Genomic DNA, 16,971 nt, shown 5'->3' on the forward strand with positions numbered 1-16,971 from the left:
CAATTAGAACTGGGGATTTGTTTAGGATTAGTGGTGTCCTCAATGCTGAGAAATCCAGGCAGATACTTATTCATCATGTAATACCATCAGGAAGGCATCTAATTGGCTTCAAATTTATTCTACATCAGGACACGACCCCAGAACTACAACCAATGTTATTAAGAACAATCTTCAGCGTAATAAAGAGCAAGCTGTAAGTGATGACACGGCCACATAGAGACCTGATCTCATCATCACCCAGTCTGTCTGGGATCACATTAAGAGACAGAAGGATTTGCACAAGCGACATCAACAGAAGACATGTGGTCAGTTCCCCACTGACTGCTGGATATTTTTTTCACTTCTGATTGTAAAACGCATCTCTCACTAGATTTCACAATGCACCAGGCATAGATTATATTAAATAAACTATCAGACTTCACAAAACTGATATTCTGCCTTTGAATATCCATATCAGAAAGGCTGTTAAAACCTATTTAACAGTGTAAACTCAATTTATGCCCACTTAGCCTGATTGACAGCTTTGCATTGTCACTCCTCCCTGCTGCTGAATTTCGACCCCAAGCTTGACTGACAGCTCTTCCACGTTCCTCCTCCCTGTTGCTGATGAATTTCTGCCAATCTAGCCTGATTGACATCTCCTCAGTGTCCTCCTACCTACTGCTGCTGAATCTCCACCAACCAGCCTGATTGACAGCTCCTCAGTGTCCCTCCTCCCTGTTGTTGATGAATCTCCCTCATCTAGCCTAATTGACATCTCTTCAATGTCTCTCCACCCTGCTGCTGAATCTCACCCCACAATCTCCTCAGTGTCCCTCCTCTCTGCTGCTAATGAATCTCCCCCAGCTAGCCTGATTGACATCTCCTCAGTGTCCCTCCTCCCTGGTGCTGAATATCCTCCCACGAGCTCCTCAGTGTCTCTCCTCGCTGTTGCTGTTGAATCTCCTCCCACCTGCCTGATTGACATCTCCTCAGTGTCTCTCCGCCCTGTTGCTGCTGAATCACCTCCCACCAGCCTGATTGATAGCTCCTCAGTGTTACTCCTCTCTGCTGCTAATGAATCTCCGCCACCTAGCCTGATTGACGTCTCCTAAGTGTCTCTCTTTCCTGTTGCTAAATATCCTCCCATGAGCTCCTCAGTGTCCCTACTCCCTGTTGCTGTTGAATTTCTTCCCACCAGCCTGATTGATAGCTCTTCAGTGTCCCTCCTCCCTGTTGTTGATGAATCTCCCCCAGCTAGCCTAATTTACATCTCTTCAGTGTCTCCTCCCTGCTGCTGAATATCCTCCCATGAGCTCCTCAGTGTCCCTCCCCCTGTTGCTGTTGAATGTCCTCCCACCAGCTTGATTGATAGCTCCTCAGTGTCCCTCCTCTCTGTTGTGGTTTAATCTCCACCCACGAGCCTCATTGACAGCTCCTTAATATCGCTTCTCTCTATTGCTGAATCTGCTCCCACATAGTAAGACTGACAGTTCCTCTGTGTCCTCTCTGCTGCTGAATCTCTGCCTACCTAACCTAAGTGACAGCTCTTCAGTGTCCTCCTTCTTTCTACTGCGGCTGAAAGGGGCAACGGCGGCAGGATCTATCTAGAGAAGGATCACTCGTATGTTGACATGCATCATTAATTTATTTTGACTGGAAGACAGTATTACATTTGACTATTTTACAAATTTTTCACCTTTTTTGGTTCAATAAACCTGTGCATTACAATATGGTCACTCTGCAAAAATTGGACTTGAGAATGGGGACGGATTCCAAGCCTCTCACCCACAGTCATTTATATCCAAGACTAATGAACACATAATGATACCAGACTCTAGTATAAGTCTACAACCAGTGTACTCTCGGGAGCGTCAGCAATAAAAGTTCATTCCAGGTGTTTGCAACAGTCGCTATGGAAGGTGTGTAATTGTTTATTAAGAAATGCGTCTTGTAACTACCAAAGGGAATGAACGGGATGCGAAGCCTAGAATAAAATGTAATTAAAAATATAGAAAAAAAATTATATAACAAAGTACAGTAATGAAAAATAGGTAAAATAAAATAAAATCATGTCCCAGATATCATACTATGTTGGAAGAAAATAATGGCTTACACACCTGGACAACTCTTGGTTCTACTGGTCCAATCTTAGACTACTGTAGGGCTCTACAGGCATATAGAAGTTTGGGGGTCAGGTGTTGTGTTACAGTCAGGGGGTCAGGTGTGGTGTTACGGTCAGGGGGTCTGAGTGTTGTGGATGCATCTTAAAACGGCATGTAAATTATCTATAGTTCATGCATATGGTATTGGCATCATTAGGTTATGCCATAAATGTCTTTGGACAACATAGTTTTGGGGGGAATGCTCTGTGGGGCATCATACTGGTAGAGGGGACTTTGAAAATCTTTGAGGCGTGACAGGGACCAAATTTAAGGAAGGATGGGTTCTCCATTTGTACAGAGATAAAAGGGTTATACCCAAAATATTAAGTTATCTCTGATACTTAAGATATGGAATACCTTCCTGATCACTCGAGTTCCAACTGCTGGGCCCCCTTGTAATTCTGACATTGGGGATCTGAAATTCCTTGAATGGAGAAGAGATGTTCAAGCTCAAGCTCCATTTATGACATGGTCTATGGGACTGCGGAGCGCCTTCTCCATTGGTCCCATAGACAATAAATGGAGTAGAGGTCGAGCATGTGCTCCTGAGCTCCATACAAGACAAAACAGAGTCCAGAGTCCGAATCTCGAGTTTGAAGTGGTTGGACTCTGAGCGAACAGTTGTCTCCTAAACTATGGATTGGATATAAATTAATAATTTGGGAATAACCCTTTAAAGTATGTCTGGTACAATAATATTTAAAAAAATGTTTGTTCTCCAAGAGTTAACATCATGCTTGGTGGCCAGCATGGAGATAATCTAGAAGGGAGTAAACCCCCCAAAAAATCAAAACAAAGAATATCTGAGAATCTTTGGCTCTATAGAGGCCCATTACTTATCTGAGTGGGTAAGCCCCCAAAATCTCATTAGATCCAAGTGCAGCGCCCCAGAGTCCTGGTCGTTGCAGTATTGTCGCTCTCCCACCAGGGGGAGTGAGGGTACGTCTGATGGTACTAAAAGAGTTCACCTGACCAGGTATCACAGTCACACACTACACTCCACACTCCGGCCACCAGGGGGAGCAAAAGGTCCTATCTATTAGGCCACTCCTCACACTCTGGTAAAACTGGGGGTTGGATAGGAAGTTAGGGACAAGCTGACTGGGCTCGGCCCCGGTAACATCGAGTCAGAGAGAGAAAGCTGACTGGGGAGACCCAGGGAGGACCTGTCAGGGGTAGGATCCTGACAGCGGCCTAGCACGAGATAGAGCGTTACGGAGCTGCGCCTGCACCTCATTGCGGTAGCATCCTAAGAAAGGACAAGAAGCGAAGTATATTGTGGAGAAGTGAGAAACGAGATCACAGCACAAGGAGATAATACCGGGAGGAGTTCTGCCTTAAGATCGTGGCAACATCCTTCTGAGACGTGTAGCCGGTGGCCGGAACACCGAGGGAGTAATAGGCTCTATGCATTACTTCAGACAACGGCAGGGCAGTTAACTATAGGTTGGCTGTCTCACCTTTACACCTATGAAGACAACGGAGGCAATTGTGGGAGAGGGGCATCACTAGGGTCCCTATAAATTAACTCCAGGCCTACCCCGTCATACGGGTGCGTCCTATCCATACCATCTGGGCAATGGAGAGAACATCAGAAACATACACAAGAGTTGTGAGGACTATCCCGTGGTGCTCAGCAGGGAGGTACTACAACACACAGGCGCTAGTAGGAAGGCTACTGATTTCCACCTGCAAAGGGAACTCTGGATGTGCCTTCGGACCGGCCGGATTCAGCCAGCCCTGTTAGCAGTACTCTGGATTTTGGATGCTGAAGTCTACAGTAAAAGGTAAAGAGACTGCAACCCTGTGTCCTCGTTATTTACTGTGACCTACACCATCATCATCTACGTTATTGGGAAGCCCTGGGGACATACTTCACCTGTGTGTGTGTGTGTATTCCATCTAGCTGCCATAACATCACCCCAGCGGACCCCTAAGCAGCGTCGGTCACCCTGACCGAACACCACAAGTGGCATCACGAACACTTGACAAACTTACATCTACTCCTTTAATTGGACGCCCCTTAGCAGGGCCACGGAACGGGTAGGGCCACCGTGACATCCCCAGAACTGAGACAGAGGGACCCGGTACCGAGTACCCCACTGCCCTGCGCCTGGGGGCAATCCACAAGCTTACGGCTACTGTGGTGGTTTGCAGCTATATAGGGATCATCAGCTTCGTGCCATCCTAATTCTAGGTTTCCATCTTGACATCACGTAGTTCCTGGTAGGTGGTTTACAAATATGTGTGATTGTAACGCTGATGGTTGTGGACCCAATGCACCATGGAGCGGGCTTACCCTGGAGGGGCGTGACTAAGTGTCTACCGGTTGTTCACTAGAACCTCTGATGGTGAGGATAGGCTGGTAGACACCAAGTGCCATCCCAGGGCAGTGCCCGGACGTGCAGCAGCTGATCCATGGGTCACAGGATGTATACGAGGTACAGGAGGGGCGAGACAGAAGAAGAGTAGTCAGATGGTCCAGGGGTTAGTTCAAGCAGCACAGGATCAGAATACTGACGCGGTCATTGGCGGAGAGGTCATACAGAACTGGTAAATCAGTCGGGTTGGTAACAGATGAGATGTGATAAAATAATACAGGACTGATTGCTGAGACTGGTAGGAACCAGGTGGGGAGACGCTACCTAATATAGCACCTGCTGGACGGTAATTGGCCTCGGAATCCAAATCCTGCAGGACACAGCAGAGGGTTAAATTCCTGCAGGATCTGCATATAATACACTTGTATAGAGCGAGGCCGCACCACGTCTAGTCTACGTGGCCAGTGGGCATGGCTAAGTAGAGGGCGTAGCCATGCTCCATACAAGTGTATGGAGCGAGCCTGCACCCACTGGCTGGGAGTATGTATAACTCATATATAATCGCCGATCCTGGGTCTGAAAACGGTGAATTTCCGCAGCGCACAGTGTGCGTTATAGGGAGATTCATAAGTCTCAAGTCACACAGAGTGACTGCAGACTTATAGATTTGGACCGGACAACCCCTTTAAGGTGTATAGGCACCATTAAATCATACAATGGATGATAAATGTCATGCATTGGTTGTAATGGGTGATACAGATATTTTATTGATTGTTTCTAATTGGTAAATTTTATTACATACCTATTATTTTGCTTTCTAGAGTTTTTAGGGATATATATAAATCCTAGAAGTAATTTTACTGTATTATACTAACTAAAAAACAACTCACCTATGAACTGACAGGTAAAGCTAAGGTACACTCCCCCTCTCTGCACAATGACCTCTGCACACATCACAGAGCATGCCCACAACACTCTCCCATAGAGTCATTGAGTCAAGTCCAAACTACAAGTCTCATTGATCAGCTGTAAATTATATCTCTAAATGCTGTTAATAGTAACTTAGACAACATAGCAGGCCCTAAAATAAAGAAAAATGATTTAAAAAATCTGAAAAAACCCTGTCATGTTTATATATATATTGTCTCCATTTTTTACTGATTAAAAACAGATATTCTTTTCTATCTGTTTTAATCTTGTGATTGTACAATTTTTTATCCTCTCTTATGTACATGATTAATAAGTTGGTCATCTTGGTTGAACAGTTGCACTCCTCTACTGATAGTATGGAGATGACTCATCATTGACTTCTATTGGATAGTGTTGTGGGCATGTTCTGTGATCTGTGCAGAGGTTATTGTGCAGTGAGGAGGAAGAGGTGAGCTGGATTATTGCCAAATAGAGTGTATAGAAATGGGTATTGTAAACTGTACAATCTCTGTAATATGAGCATGACTCTCTTGCATCATGCACTTTTGGACATTGTAGAGTGGATCATCCTATCTATAGAGGTGCAGAGGTAGCATTCACACCTGAACTATAGTGCCTAAGTTGGCCCCAGGGACCCTCTGCCACTCAAAAGGCAGAAGTATAATGAATGTCACATTAATTGTACAGTTCTTGTTCTAGAATTTCCATTGAGGCTCTGAAAGTTCAAGTTACCTCTCTGGGTCCCCTTCTCAGTATTCCCTTTATCAGCAACAACAGAGAACCACTCCCTAAGAGAGGTTTCTGTTGTACCAGCCCTGCATTGATAATCTATTACATTGTCTTTCAATGGCCTAAATATAAGTCTAAAAATCCCCTGCAGTTGTCATTACTGGGAAAATACCTGACCATCTGGAATTTTATTCAGCAAAATCAGCTGTTTAACTAGAGTGCCAGTACATGACCCTGTAACGATCAGTTACAAATTGATGAGATAAATCCTTTAAGAGAGTAGTTCATCTCCTGCACTTTCGGCAGTGTATGCAAAAACTGTAGACTCGTATTTGAGTATAGAACTGAAAACTTTGAGTTCAGTTCATCAGCAAATGCAAAAAGCGAGTCTGTCTAAATAAGAAAAATCGAATATTTTTATCTTATCCAGATACTTAGAAATGTTAAATCATTCTTTAAATTACTAGATAGCATATGACGGGGAGACATTAGACCCCATAGCGGTACCTCTGTTTATATGCCCAAAAAATATTGGAAAACAAAATAATTATGTTGAAAAACAATGTCTAAAAGGGAAATAATAAAATGTCTCTATTAAAATACAGATGCATGCGTATTGAGTGGCTAACAGGCTGGACTCAACACTATTAAGTGTTCATGTAGACAGGAGAGCCTACAGCGTGGACCCTGAATGGCAGTACAGGCTGTACAATTTTTTAAGTGCAAATGTACAGCCCCTGTACTTTCTCATACTTACTTTATTGTCACTTTATGTTTGGCTCCCCAAAAAGTAATGTTTCCTTATGCCTCCATGTATCAGAAATTCCAACAAAAATAAAAACTCTGAATGCTCTATGTAAAATCAAAGATATACAGTGACTATACTGTACACTGTTAACACTTGAGGTGGGACCCACTTATTTTCAAAAACAGTGGGGTTCCCAGGAGTCAGACTTCATTGAAATTATGTCATCAATGTGGTGTAACGCACACACAACGTCGTGACAGTCCGGTTAGCCAAAAGAAGACATGGGAATACCAGTAGGTAAGGAGATTTACCGGACTCCCATCAGTGGTCACACATTACTGATCTGGCAATGGACCAGATTCCTGTGAATTGATTTTTCCATCTCTAGTAAAAGTGTGCTAGTTTTGTGGAGCAAACCACTATGCTCTTAAAATCATCGATAGCATCACTAATTGGAGGAAACTGAAAAAGGATCAAAAATTGTTTAAAAATTAGCTTTATTTTATTTTTTCTCATCCGTAAATCACACCGCTTTGCATGAAAAACACAGTGAATTGTGGCAACGTTTCAGGTTATATACCCTTCTTCAGGCTTGGGGAAGAAATGGAAAAAACATCCTTTGATAATAATAGTAGAAAACGAGTCACATCGAATTGCTCTACACACAATGTCTTCTACATAGGGGTTTCATGGTGGGAAATATCACTCCAGACCCCGTACAGCGACATTCAGCTCAGTGACTCACAAGAAATGACTATCCTATGGTACATCAGGACTAGCTATTTACTATTATTGCCAAGGGACGCTTTTGATATTTCTACTTATGTCTGATGAAGGGTATATAATCCGAAACGTTAGTATAATTCACTGTATTTTTCGGTGTGGATTATGAATATGAGAAAAAAAATGAAATAAAAAAAGGATGGGAAAGAATTTTTTGTTCCTTTTTCAGTGTGCAAGGAATAAAATAACTGCCATATCAGCCCATAATGACCTCTTCTGACAATTTTTCTGAAAGGGAGACCCTAAAACATTAACTTGAAATCTCTTAAGTGTGAATTTGCGTGTGGGTTTTCTCAACCAGTTACAAACTTTAACCTCACAAGTTTTACTTACCCAACAACAAAGACTAGAATTAGCCTGACAATACAAGGATGCACAGAGGGGGACAAAATGTAGGTCTGTGTATACACCGTACATAAAGATATGAAGGTAAAAAGCAATTCTAAAACAGTAACCCCCCCCCAAAGAAAAATCATAATGCTAAATAATATAATATACAAATATTTAATATTAATGAAGAATGGTACCATACAAAAATAAAAAAAGAACCCAAAAGTATAATTTGCAGTATAATTACTTATTAGTAATTATCACAATGAAAACAACCAGGTAAGACATTTATTTATATTATTATTATTATTATTACTACATATAGAAAAAAAACCATTACAGATGTTAAAGATAATAGAAAAAAAAACAATGTACTAGCAAATAAATCATCATAAAATTATATACACATATATATACACATATACATAATGAAAATAGTACTCATGAAAAAAAGAGAACAAATAATAAAAATCTAATCATGATGTTAAAAAATATATAAAAAATATAATTAAATAGGAACAAAAAAATCATGCAAAAAAAAGAAATATAATTTTAAAAAATTCACATAATGATGGTAATAATTTAGATACAAAAAAACGGAAATATAAGAGAGTATATCATTGTACTGTAACAGACATAATTATTATGAAAAATGAATATGAATATGTATATATATATATATATATATATATATATATAAGAAATGTATATAAAAAAAATAATAAAATAATGTCTCATCTGTACGGATGGTATTGTTATATACTGGGGGTAGGTGGCATCTCCCCTACCTTACAGACGCTAAGACCCTCTGGCTCCATCTTGGAGGTTAGAAACCACCTTTCGATTTGTTCGCAATCACTGACAATAAGGATTAGGAAACAAGCAGAGCAAAATGTTGCAGATAGTCCTTCCCCTGGAGAGGGCGAGAACGATCTGCTCATTTATACCAAGGGCTGGAGGTAAGGGACTGTGTAGAAAGTGACACAATCGGTGGAAGCTGAGCCAGGGGGAGGGAGATCTGCTCAGCCTGTGATGCTCAGCAGATGTGATCACTATCAGACTTATTGGACTTGTCCGTTTCTTCTGCCTAAAATCACAAATGATCTATAAAATAAAAACAATTTTACAAATCTTTACAACATACGTTTCTGGAAAAGTCAGTGACAGCGATACATATCATCCATGGTACCATACAGACCTATACAGAGAATCTGTTATCAGCAAAAAAGGATCTGCATTATTTTCTGAAACAGCCTCTTGACTGGGTTTGGTATTACAACTTTGCTCCATGGAAGTAGATGAGGCTAAAACTTTCTTTCGAGACACCGTCAAAGGTGCTACAGGAACGGATGCAAATTTTATTTTCTAACCTCGGACAACACAATTAAGAGAATGTATCATTTAGATTTTTCTTACCTAATTTTTCATTATTTTCCTTCTAATCCATTTTATTTTCTGATGGTAAGTTTTTCATTCGATTTTCTGTACATGATTATAGGGGAAGACATTCTGCATTAAAAGCAGTTTAGAGATTTGCTTTATAGCAGCCGCATTGACATTGAATAGAAAAAAAATAGTAGTCTGGAGATGGCTCATTGACTTCTATTGAAGAGTGCTGTGGGCATGCTCTGTGACCCGTGCAGAGGTCACTGTGCAGGGAGTGGAGGAGGTGGGCTGCAATATTATACATTGTGTGTACTGTATATATAGGTGCTACCTTCCTGCCTGCAAAAAAAAATGCATAGAATTTTCTTCTATTCTGCCCCTTTGTAAGCCTCCCTGTCCTCTTTGCTTGGAAATGCACCTACAAGTGTCAGAAATACCTCTTTAAAGGGAATCTGTCAGCAGCATCCCCCCCAAATTAGTTATAAGCTAATGTAGCTCTTTCAATGACTAATTCAGCAATACCCTTACATGACCAGTCCATTCTTCCGTTGCTGAGAAATCAGAGTTTTAATTTATATGCAAATGAGGCTGAAGAGCTAAGATACTGTCAATCTGAAGCCTCTGTCACTCCAACACTAATCACCATGCCTTTCTGCTTGACTGACGGCCTCTATGCTGAGTGACTACAGTAAAGCAGGAGGAGGTGGCGTTGGACGGTGAATAGAGCTGGAGTAACAGAGGCTTGAGATCTATTATAGCTCTTCAGCAGAACTGGAGTGACAGAGGATTGAGATCTATCATAGCTCTTCAGCAGAGCTGGTATGACAGAGGCTTGAGATCTATCATAGCTCTTCAGCAGAGCTGGTGTGACAGAGGATTGAGATCTATCATAGCTCTTCAGCTCATTTGCAAGATCAATTTAAACTCTGATTTCTCAGTAATGAAGAAACGGACTGGTCATTTAATGGTATTGCTGGACTGGTCTTTCAAAGAGCTGCATGTGCATATAAATAGTTTGGAAGGTGAAATCGTGTTGACACATCCACATTAAATGCAAAATATGCCCTTCTTTTGGTCTTGAGTCACTATCTTGATATAAATGGACTGAGGGCAAATATAGCATTAAATGCTCCATTTTGTCCACTTAAACGAGGTTGAGATTGGCACCTTTGTCTCTTAGGCTCCATAGCCATTGCTGTACCTGCTCCCCTGATAGTTTATGCCAGTCTGCAAGCTGGGAAAGCTTGGCGACAACCCCTAAAGAATTTGTAGTAAAAGCCTTCTGTTACATTTACACAGCAACCCATTTTTTTCACTAAGTGACATTAAGAAATTTAGAGAAGTTTGATGAACACCATTAACTCATTAGAGATGGAGCCATTTTTCATTTTTCCTCTTCATTTTCAAAAACAATATATTTTTTTCAATTGACCTACAATAGCCATACGATGGGTGAATTTTTGCAGGACGAGTTGCAGTTTTTTAACATATACACTGCGTGCAGAATTATTAGGCAAGTGGTATTTTAGAGGATTATTTTTATTATTGATCAACAACTATGTTATCAATCAACCCAAAAGACTCAAATATCAAAGCTTAATATTTTTGGAAGTTGGAGTGGGTTTTTTTTAGATTTGGCTATCTTAGGAGGATATCTGTTTGTGCAGGTAACTATTACTGTGCAGAATTATTAGGCAACTTAATAAAAACCAAATATATCCCCATCTCACTTGTTTATTTTCAGCAGGTAAACCAATATAACTGCACAAAATTTAGAAATAAACATTTCTGACATGCAAAAAAGAAAAAAAAAAAAATAGTGACCATGACCACTATAGCCCCCTTTCTTTATGATGACACTCAGTAGCCTCCATCCATAGATTCTGTCAGTTGCTTGATCTGTTTACGACCAACATTGTGTGCAGCAGCCACCACAGCCTCCCAGACACTGTTCCGAGAGGTGGACTGTTTTCCCTCCCTGTAGATCTCACATTTTATGAGGGACCAGAGGTTTTCTATGGGGTTCAGTTCAGGTGAACAAGGGGGCCATGTCATTATTTTTTCTTCTTTGAGACCTTTACTGGCCAGCCACGCTGTGGAGTAGTTGGAGGCATGTGATGGAGCATTGTCCTGCATGAAAATCATGTTTTTCTTGAACGATACCGACTTCTTCCTGTACCACTGCTTGAAGAAGTTGTCTTCCAGAAACTGGCAGTAGGTCTGGGAGATGAGCTTCACTCCATCCTCAACCCGAAAAGGTCCCACAAGTTCATCTTTGATGATACCAGCTCATACCAGTACCCCACCTCCACCTTGCTGGAATCTGAGTCGGAGTGGAGCTCTCTGCCCTTTACTGATCCAGCCTCTGGCCCATCCATCTGATCCATCAAGAGTCACTCTCATTTTATCAGTCCATAAAACCTTTGAAAAGTCAGTCTTAAGATATTTCTTGGCCCAGTCTTGACGTTTTATCTTATGTTTCTTGTTCAAAGGTGGTCTTTTTTCAGCCTTCCTTACCTTGGCCATGTCCCTGAGTATCGCACACCTTGTGCTTTTTGTTACTCCAGTAACGCTGCAGCTCTGAAATGTGGCACAACTGGTGGCAAATGGCATCTTGGCAGCTTCACGCTTGATTTTCCTCAATTCATGAAGAAGGAACGAAGAGCTAGCACTCGACTATTTGTAGAATTTGATGGTGCAAGTGAACGGAGCCAATGGTCCCATAAATACTTGAAATGAAACGAAATCACTGCACTCATCCAGTTCAAATAAGTTTTGCTGAAGTGAACATATTATTTGAGATGCGATGATGAAGACGAAACGACAGGTGATAAGGCAATTTTTTTAACGTTTCGGCCACTCAGTGGCCTTGATCACAATAAAGTGCCTTTGTGACGTTCGTTTCTATCAATGGACGTTACATCGTTCAAATATACTCAAAGGTGGAGATAGCCAAGTCTTAACCCAAACTGGGAATGCAAGACCTATGCTCCGAACAAAGATTAAACCGGGATGGTGTATATATATCTCTGTACCATCTACCATATAAAGGGTTAGTTGCCCGTGTAGCGTTTAGCCAGCAGGGACTGGAGAAAATTGAGATAACCGCGTTGTGTGTACACACTTGCACAGGGTGGATGTAGCTGCTTAAATATCCATTGACAGCGCAGTAGGGAACACGATCCTAGTCCTGGAAGCCAGCGTTGGTGGCCAAGTGGGAGGTGCCGACACAGTCCGTGTCCTGCCGCCTTCATTGCCAGGACACAGAGCACAGCCGCAACGTACAATAGTTGCCTTTGAGGCCTTTTTTCCCCTGTTTGTCCCCTGGAAGGCGACAAAAAGGGCTGATGACTGACGCCAAGATTTTGTGGCTTCTATGTATTGAAGCAGGCAGCGTCTGACATCAAGACAATGGAAGGTTTGCTCTCCCTGGGATTTTGGTTGAGGACAAAATGAGGGCAAAATAATTTCATGGTCCCTATGGAATTTTGAGTTGACCTTTGGTAGGAAGGCCGGGTCGGTTTTGATAATCACTTTGTCATCCTGGAAGGTAGTGTAAGGGGGGTTCACCGAAATAGCTTGCAGCTCACAGGTTCGTCGAGCTGAAGTCAAGGCAACCAGGAGGACTGTTTTTAGGGTTAAGGATTTTATTGAAATGGAAGCGATAGGCTCAAAGGGGGGGCCGTTAGGGCATTTAAAACTAATTTTAGATCCCAGGGAGCCACCTTAGGTAATAATTTTGAGGGTCTGGATGTAAAGGAGGCTCGGATGAACCTATAGACCCAAGGGTGGTCAGCAAGTTTCTGATCAAACAGTGCACCCAGGGCGGAGACTTGCACCTTTAAGGTGCTAGTAGATAGCCCTCTCTCTAACCCTTTTTGGAGAAATTCTAGGATTTCTTTTACCGGAACTTCTTGGCTTGTCTTGGACAACTGTCGCCCTTTTCGGCCAAAAGGGGACTATGAGGATCACTCGTGCTTGTCTTCCCGAATTTTCTTGAGGACTGTCGGGATTAACGGTATCGGAGGAAATGCGTACGCTAGATGAAAGTTCCATCGGTACAGAAACGCATTCACTCCCTCCGGGTGTTATCTTGGGTTCAGAGAATAGAACTTCCTCACCTTCCGATTTTCTTTTGTGGCGAACAAGTCTGGCACATATTTTTCCCAATATTTCCTGGTTCAGGGACCACTCCCGTTAATGTAATATGTGACGGCTTAAGAAGTCGGCTACCTGATTCTCTGACCTTTTAAGTATGTTCCTGTTAAGGAAAGAAGGTTGTTCTCGGCCCATATGAACAGTTCTTTGGCTTCTGCCATAAGGGATGGTGATCTTGTGCCCCCTTGACGATTTATATAGGCTAACATTTTGTTGTTGTCGGACAACACCACCACATGTCTTCCTCGTATCCTTTCTCCTATATGAAGAAATGCTTGCCTTACCGCCGACAACTCTTTTAGATTGGAGGACGCTGCTGTCATTGAGGTCCCCCATTGACCCTGTAGGACCTGATCCTCCAAGTGTGCTCCCCACCCCCATCGGCTCGCATTGGTAGTAAGGACTACTGATTCTGCACTGACCACGGCACTGCGTTGCTTAAATTTTCTGTTCTCAGCCACCATTCCAACTCTTGGAGATAGAAGAATTTTCCGATTCAGATTGTATGGATTCTTCATTTGTTTGGTTAGTATCTGCCATTGTAATTCTCGTGTGTGGCTTTGTGCCCACCGGATTGCTGGAATTGTTGCCGTTAGAACTCCTAAGAGCGACATTGCATTCCGTAGTGAGATGGTCTGTCGTAGCTGGAACAGTTGTACTTTCTGTTGAATAGTTTGAATTTTCCTCTGTGGGAGGACACACTCCTGTTTGACTGAATCCAATAGGATCCCGAGGAATTCTTGAGTCTGCGTTGGGATTAGTCTTGATTTTCTTAGGTTTATAATCCATCCTAATTTGGTCAGCACCTCCAGTACTCTTGCGACTGTTTTTTCGCAATTTTCTTTGTTGTTTGCTATTACCAGAAAATTGTCCAAATAGGGTAACAGCATTATGTCTTCTTTCCTGATGAAGGACGCCACTTCGGAAATGATATTTGTGAACACGCGGGGCGCTATAGCTACCCCGAAGGGAAGACATTGATATTGTAGATGGGTGGGGGTCTTTGCAAGGTTTACCACTAATCTCAGGTATTGTTGGTGTTGGACTGCAATTGGCACATGGTAGTAAGCATCTGTAAGATTCATTACTGCCATGTAACAGTTTGGGTCGAGTACTTTTATTGCCGTTCTTAGGGTCTCCATTTTGAATCTCTCCACTTGAATATAATGGTTTAGAGCCTTCAGGTTGAATATTGCTCTTAGCGAGCCGTCTGGTTTTGGCGTTAGAAACAAGGTGCTGTAGAACCCTTTCCCTATCTCCTGATTAGGTACTCTTATTAGCACTTCCTTTTGTATGAGGAGATGAACCTCTTTTTCTAGTGTGGCCTGATTTTTTCCGGCTACTTGGGTCATTATTACACGATTTGGCGGGAGACTGGAGAACTTGAGTGTTAGACCTTCTGACAACAAGCTGGTTACCCTTTGAGAAGCTGGCAGCGCTGCCCAGTGGTGGACAAACCATCGGAGTCTTCCCCCCACTGGGATTTTGGCGTCATTGATGTTTGGGATCAGATTTGGGGGGAGGCTTATTGAAAAGGAATCCCCTTTCTTTCCTATCTTTCCAGGGTCTGCCCCGACCAGACCTGTCATCTGACCAGCCGCGGCCCCCTCTATATCCAGATCCACGAAAGTGTGAACGAGAGGTCTCCCATCGGAAAGGAAGGAGGTGAAAAACGCTTTTTCTTGTCCGATGCTTTCTCAAGGATCTTGTCTAGGGCCTTACCAAAAAGATATTGCCCTTCACAGGGTACCCCACAGTTTGACCTTCGATTGGAAGTCAGACGTCCAATTCTTCAGCCACAATGTTCTACGACCTGAGTTGGATAAAGCACATGCACGTGCGGCACTTCTGACAGAATCAATTGAAGCATCTGCCAGGAATATTGCGGCGCCCTGTAGAGAGGGTAATGCTTCAAGTAGTCTCTCTCTCGGGCATTTGTTTTTGATCTGGTCTCTTAGCTCCTCTAACCACTTGACCATAGCACGTGCTGTACAAGTGGCAGCAACCCCGGGTTTAAACGACCATGTCGCTGCCTCCCAAGCTGATTTTAGAAAGGCATCTGCTTTCTTGTCTTTTAGGGTTCCCATGTCTTCAAATGGCAATGCTACCCCTTTAGAGGTGCTGGCAATAGCAGCATCTAACTTAGGGGCCTTTTCCCACTTTTCACAGATCTCTTCATCAAAGGGGTACTTGCGCTTTAAGGCCTGAGGGATGGATATTTTTTTATTGGGCTTTTTCCACTCCCTTTTAATTAAATTGACTACATTATCATGGAAGGGAAAAAATTTACGCTTTTTTCCCTCCAAGTTACTGAACATGGTGTCCTGAATTGACCGCGGTTCCTTAGGGGTCTCTACCCCCATAGTTGCTCTAACGAGTTTTAGCAGTTTTCCAATATCTTCTGATTGAAAATAAGGGTGGCCATACTCCTCATCCAAGGAGTCTAAGTCTGAGGCATCAGAGGGGGTTAATACTCCCGGTTCATCCCCTGAATCTACGTCCGACCCTTGTTCACTTGTTGGGGGAGGGGGAGGTGGGGTTCCCTTTGCTGTATGATGTTTCAACTGCTCCTTAAACGTTGATTTGACTTCTTCCCGTATAATCGTTTTGATATTTTGTAATAAGGAAGAAGATTCTTCTGCAACCGTTTTGTCAATACAAGGCTGGCAGATTTTCTTGCTATATAGTCTAGGGAGTGTGTCTTTGCATAGTGCACAGGCCCTATTTTTTTGTTTGGAGGTGGTTTTCTTCCCCTAAAAAACACATAGTGTACAGGGTATCAGTATGTGTGGTTCGCCTTACAAAGGCACTCACCCCTCCAGGACCCCGGATACCCCGGTAGCTTGTGCCTCTTCAGACATTTTGGGCGCAGGCACCATTGGTGTGTCCGGATCCATCGCTGGTTCGGTCATCTTAGCAGGCAGATTGCTTGCTGTCGGACCAGCGTTTTCTTTAGCTGCTTTCTCATATATCAGGAGCGCCTCTGGAACAAACTTCCTCCCGGAAGTGTCCAGCACACCGGCTCCCTAGGCGTGTGACGTCACTTCCGTGCGACCGGAAGTCGTCACTAGGGTTGAGCGAAACGGGTCGTTCATTTTCATAAGTCGCCGACTTTTGGCAAAGTCGGCGTCTCATGAAACCCGATCCGATCCCAGTGTGGGTCGGCCACGTGGAACGCGAACTTGGCGCCAAAGTCGCGTTTCGAATGACGCCTTCCCCGCCATTTTTTTGAGCCAATTAATTGTGGGCAGCGTGATGACATAGGTTCCGGCTCCTGCGGCATCATAGTGCTATGTTACGTTTTCGGACGTAGTAATTTCCGGAGTCAAAAAATAACATATGCCTTGCACGGAGGAGAGAGAGAGAGAGAGAGAGAGAGAGAGAGAGAGAGAGAGAGAGAGAGAGAGAGAGAGAGAGAATAAAAAAAATTATTTCATTGACA

General features: G+C 42.8%; 1 protein-coding gene across 1 annotated transcript in view; it reads right to left on the minus strand.

The window, feature by feature from the left end:
- Positions 1-8,923, minus strand: part of B3GALT5 (beta-1,3-galactosyltransferase 5) — an 81,247-nt gene extending 72,324 nt beyond the window's left edge. Inside the window, exon 1 of the mRNA XM_077293864.1 lies at positions 8,774-8,923. The gene's annotated coding sequence lies outside the window, so the exon portion shown is untranslated. The remainder of the gene's footprint in view (positions 1-8,773) is intronic.
- Positions 8,924-16,971: the final 8,048 nt, after the last annotated feature.

This window comes from Ranitomeya variabilis, chromosome 3 (assembly GCF_051348905.1).
Source record: "Ranitomeya variabilis isolate aRanVar5 chromosome 3, aRanVar5.hap1, whole genome shotgun sequence".
In the NCBI taxonomy this organism is placed as follows: Eukaryota; Metazoa; Chordata; class Amphibia; order Anura; family Dendrobatidae; genus Ranitomeya; species Ranitomeya variabilis.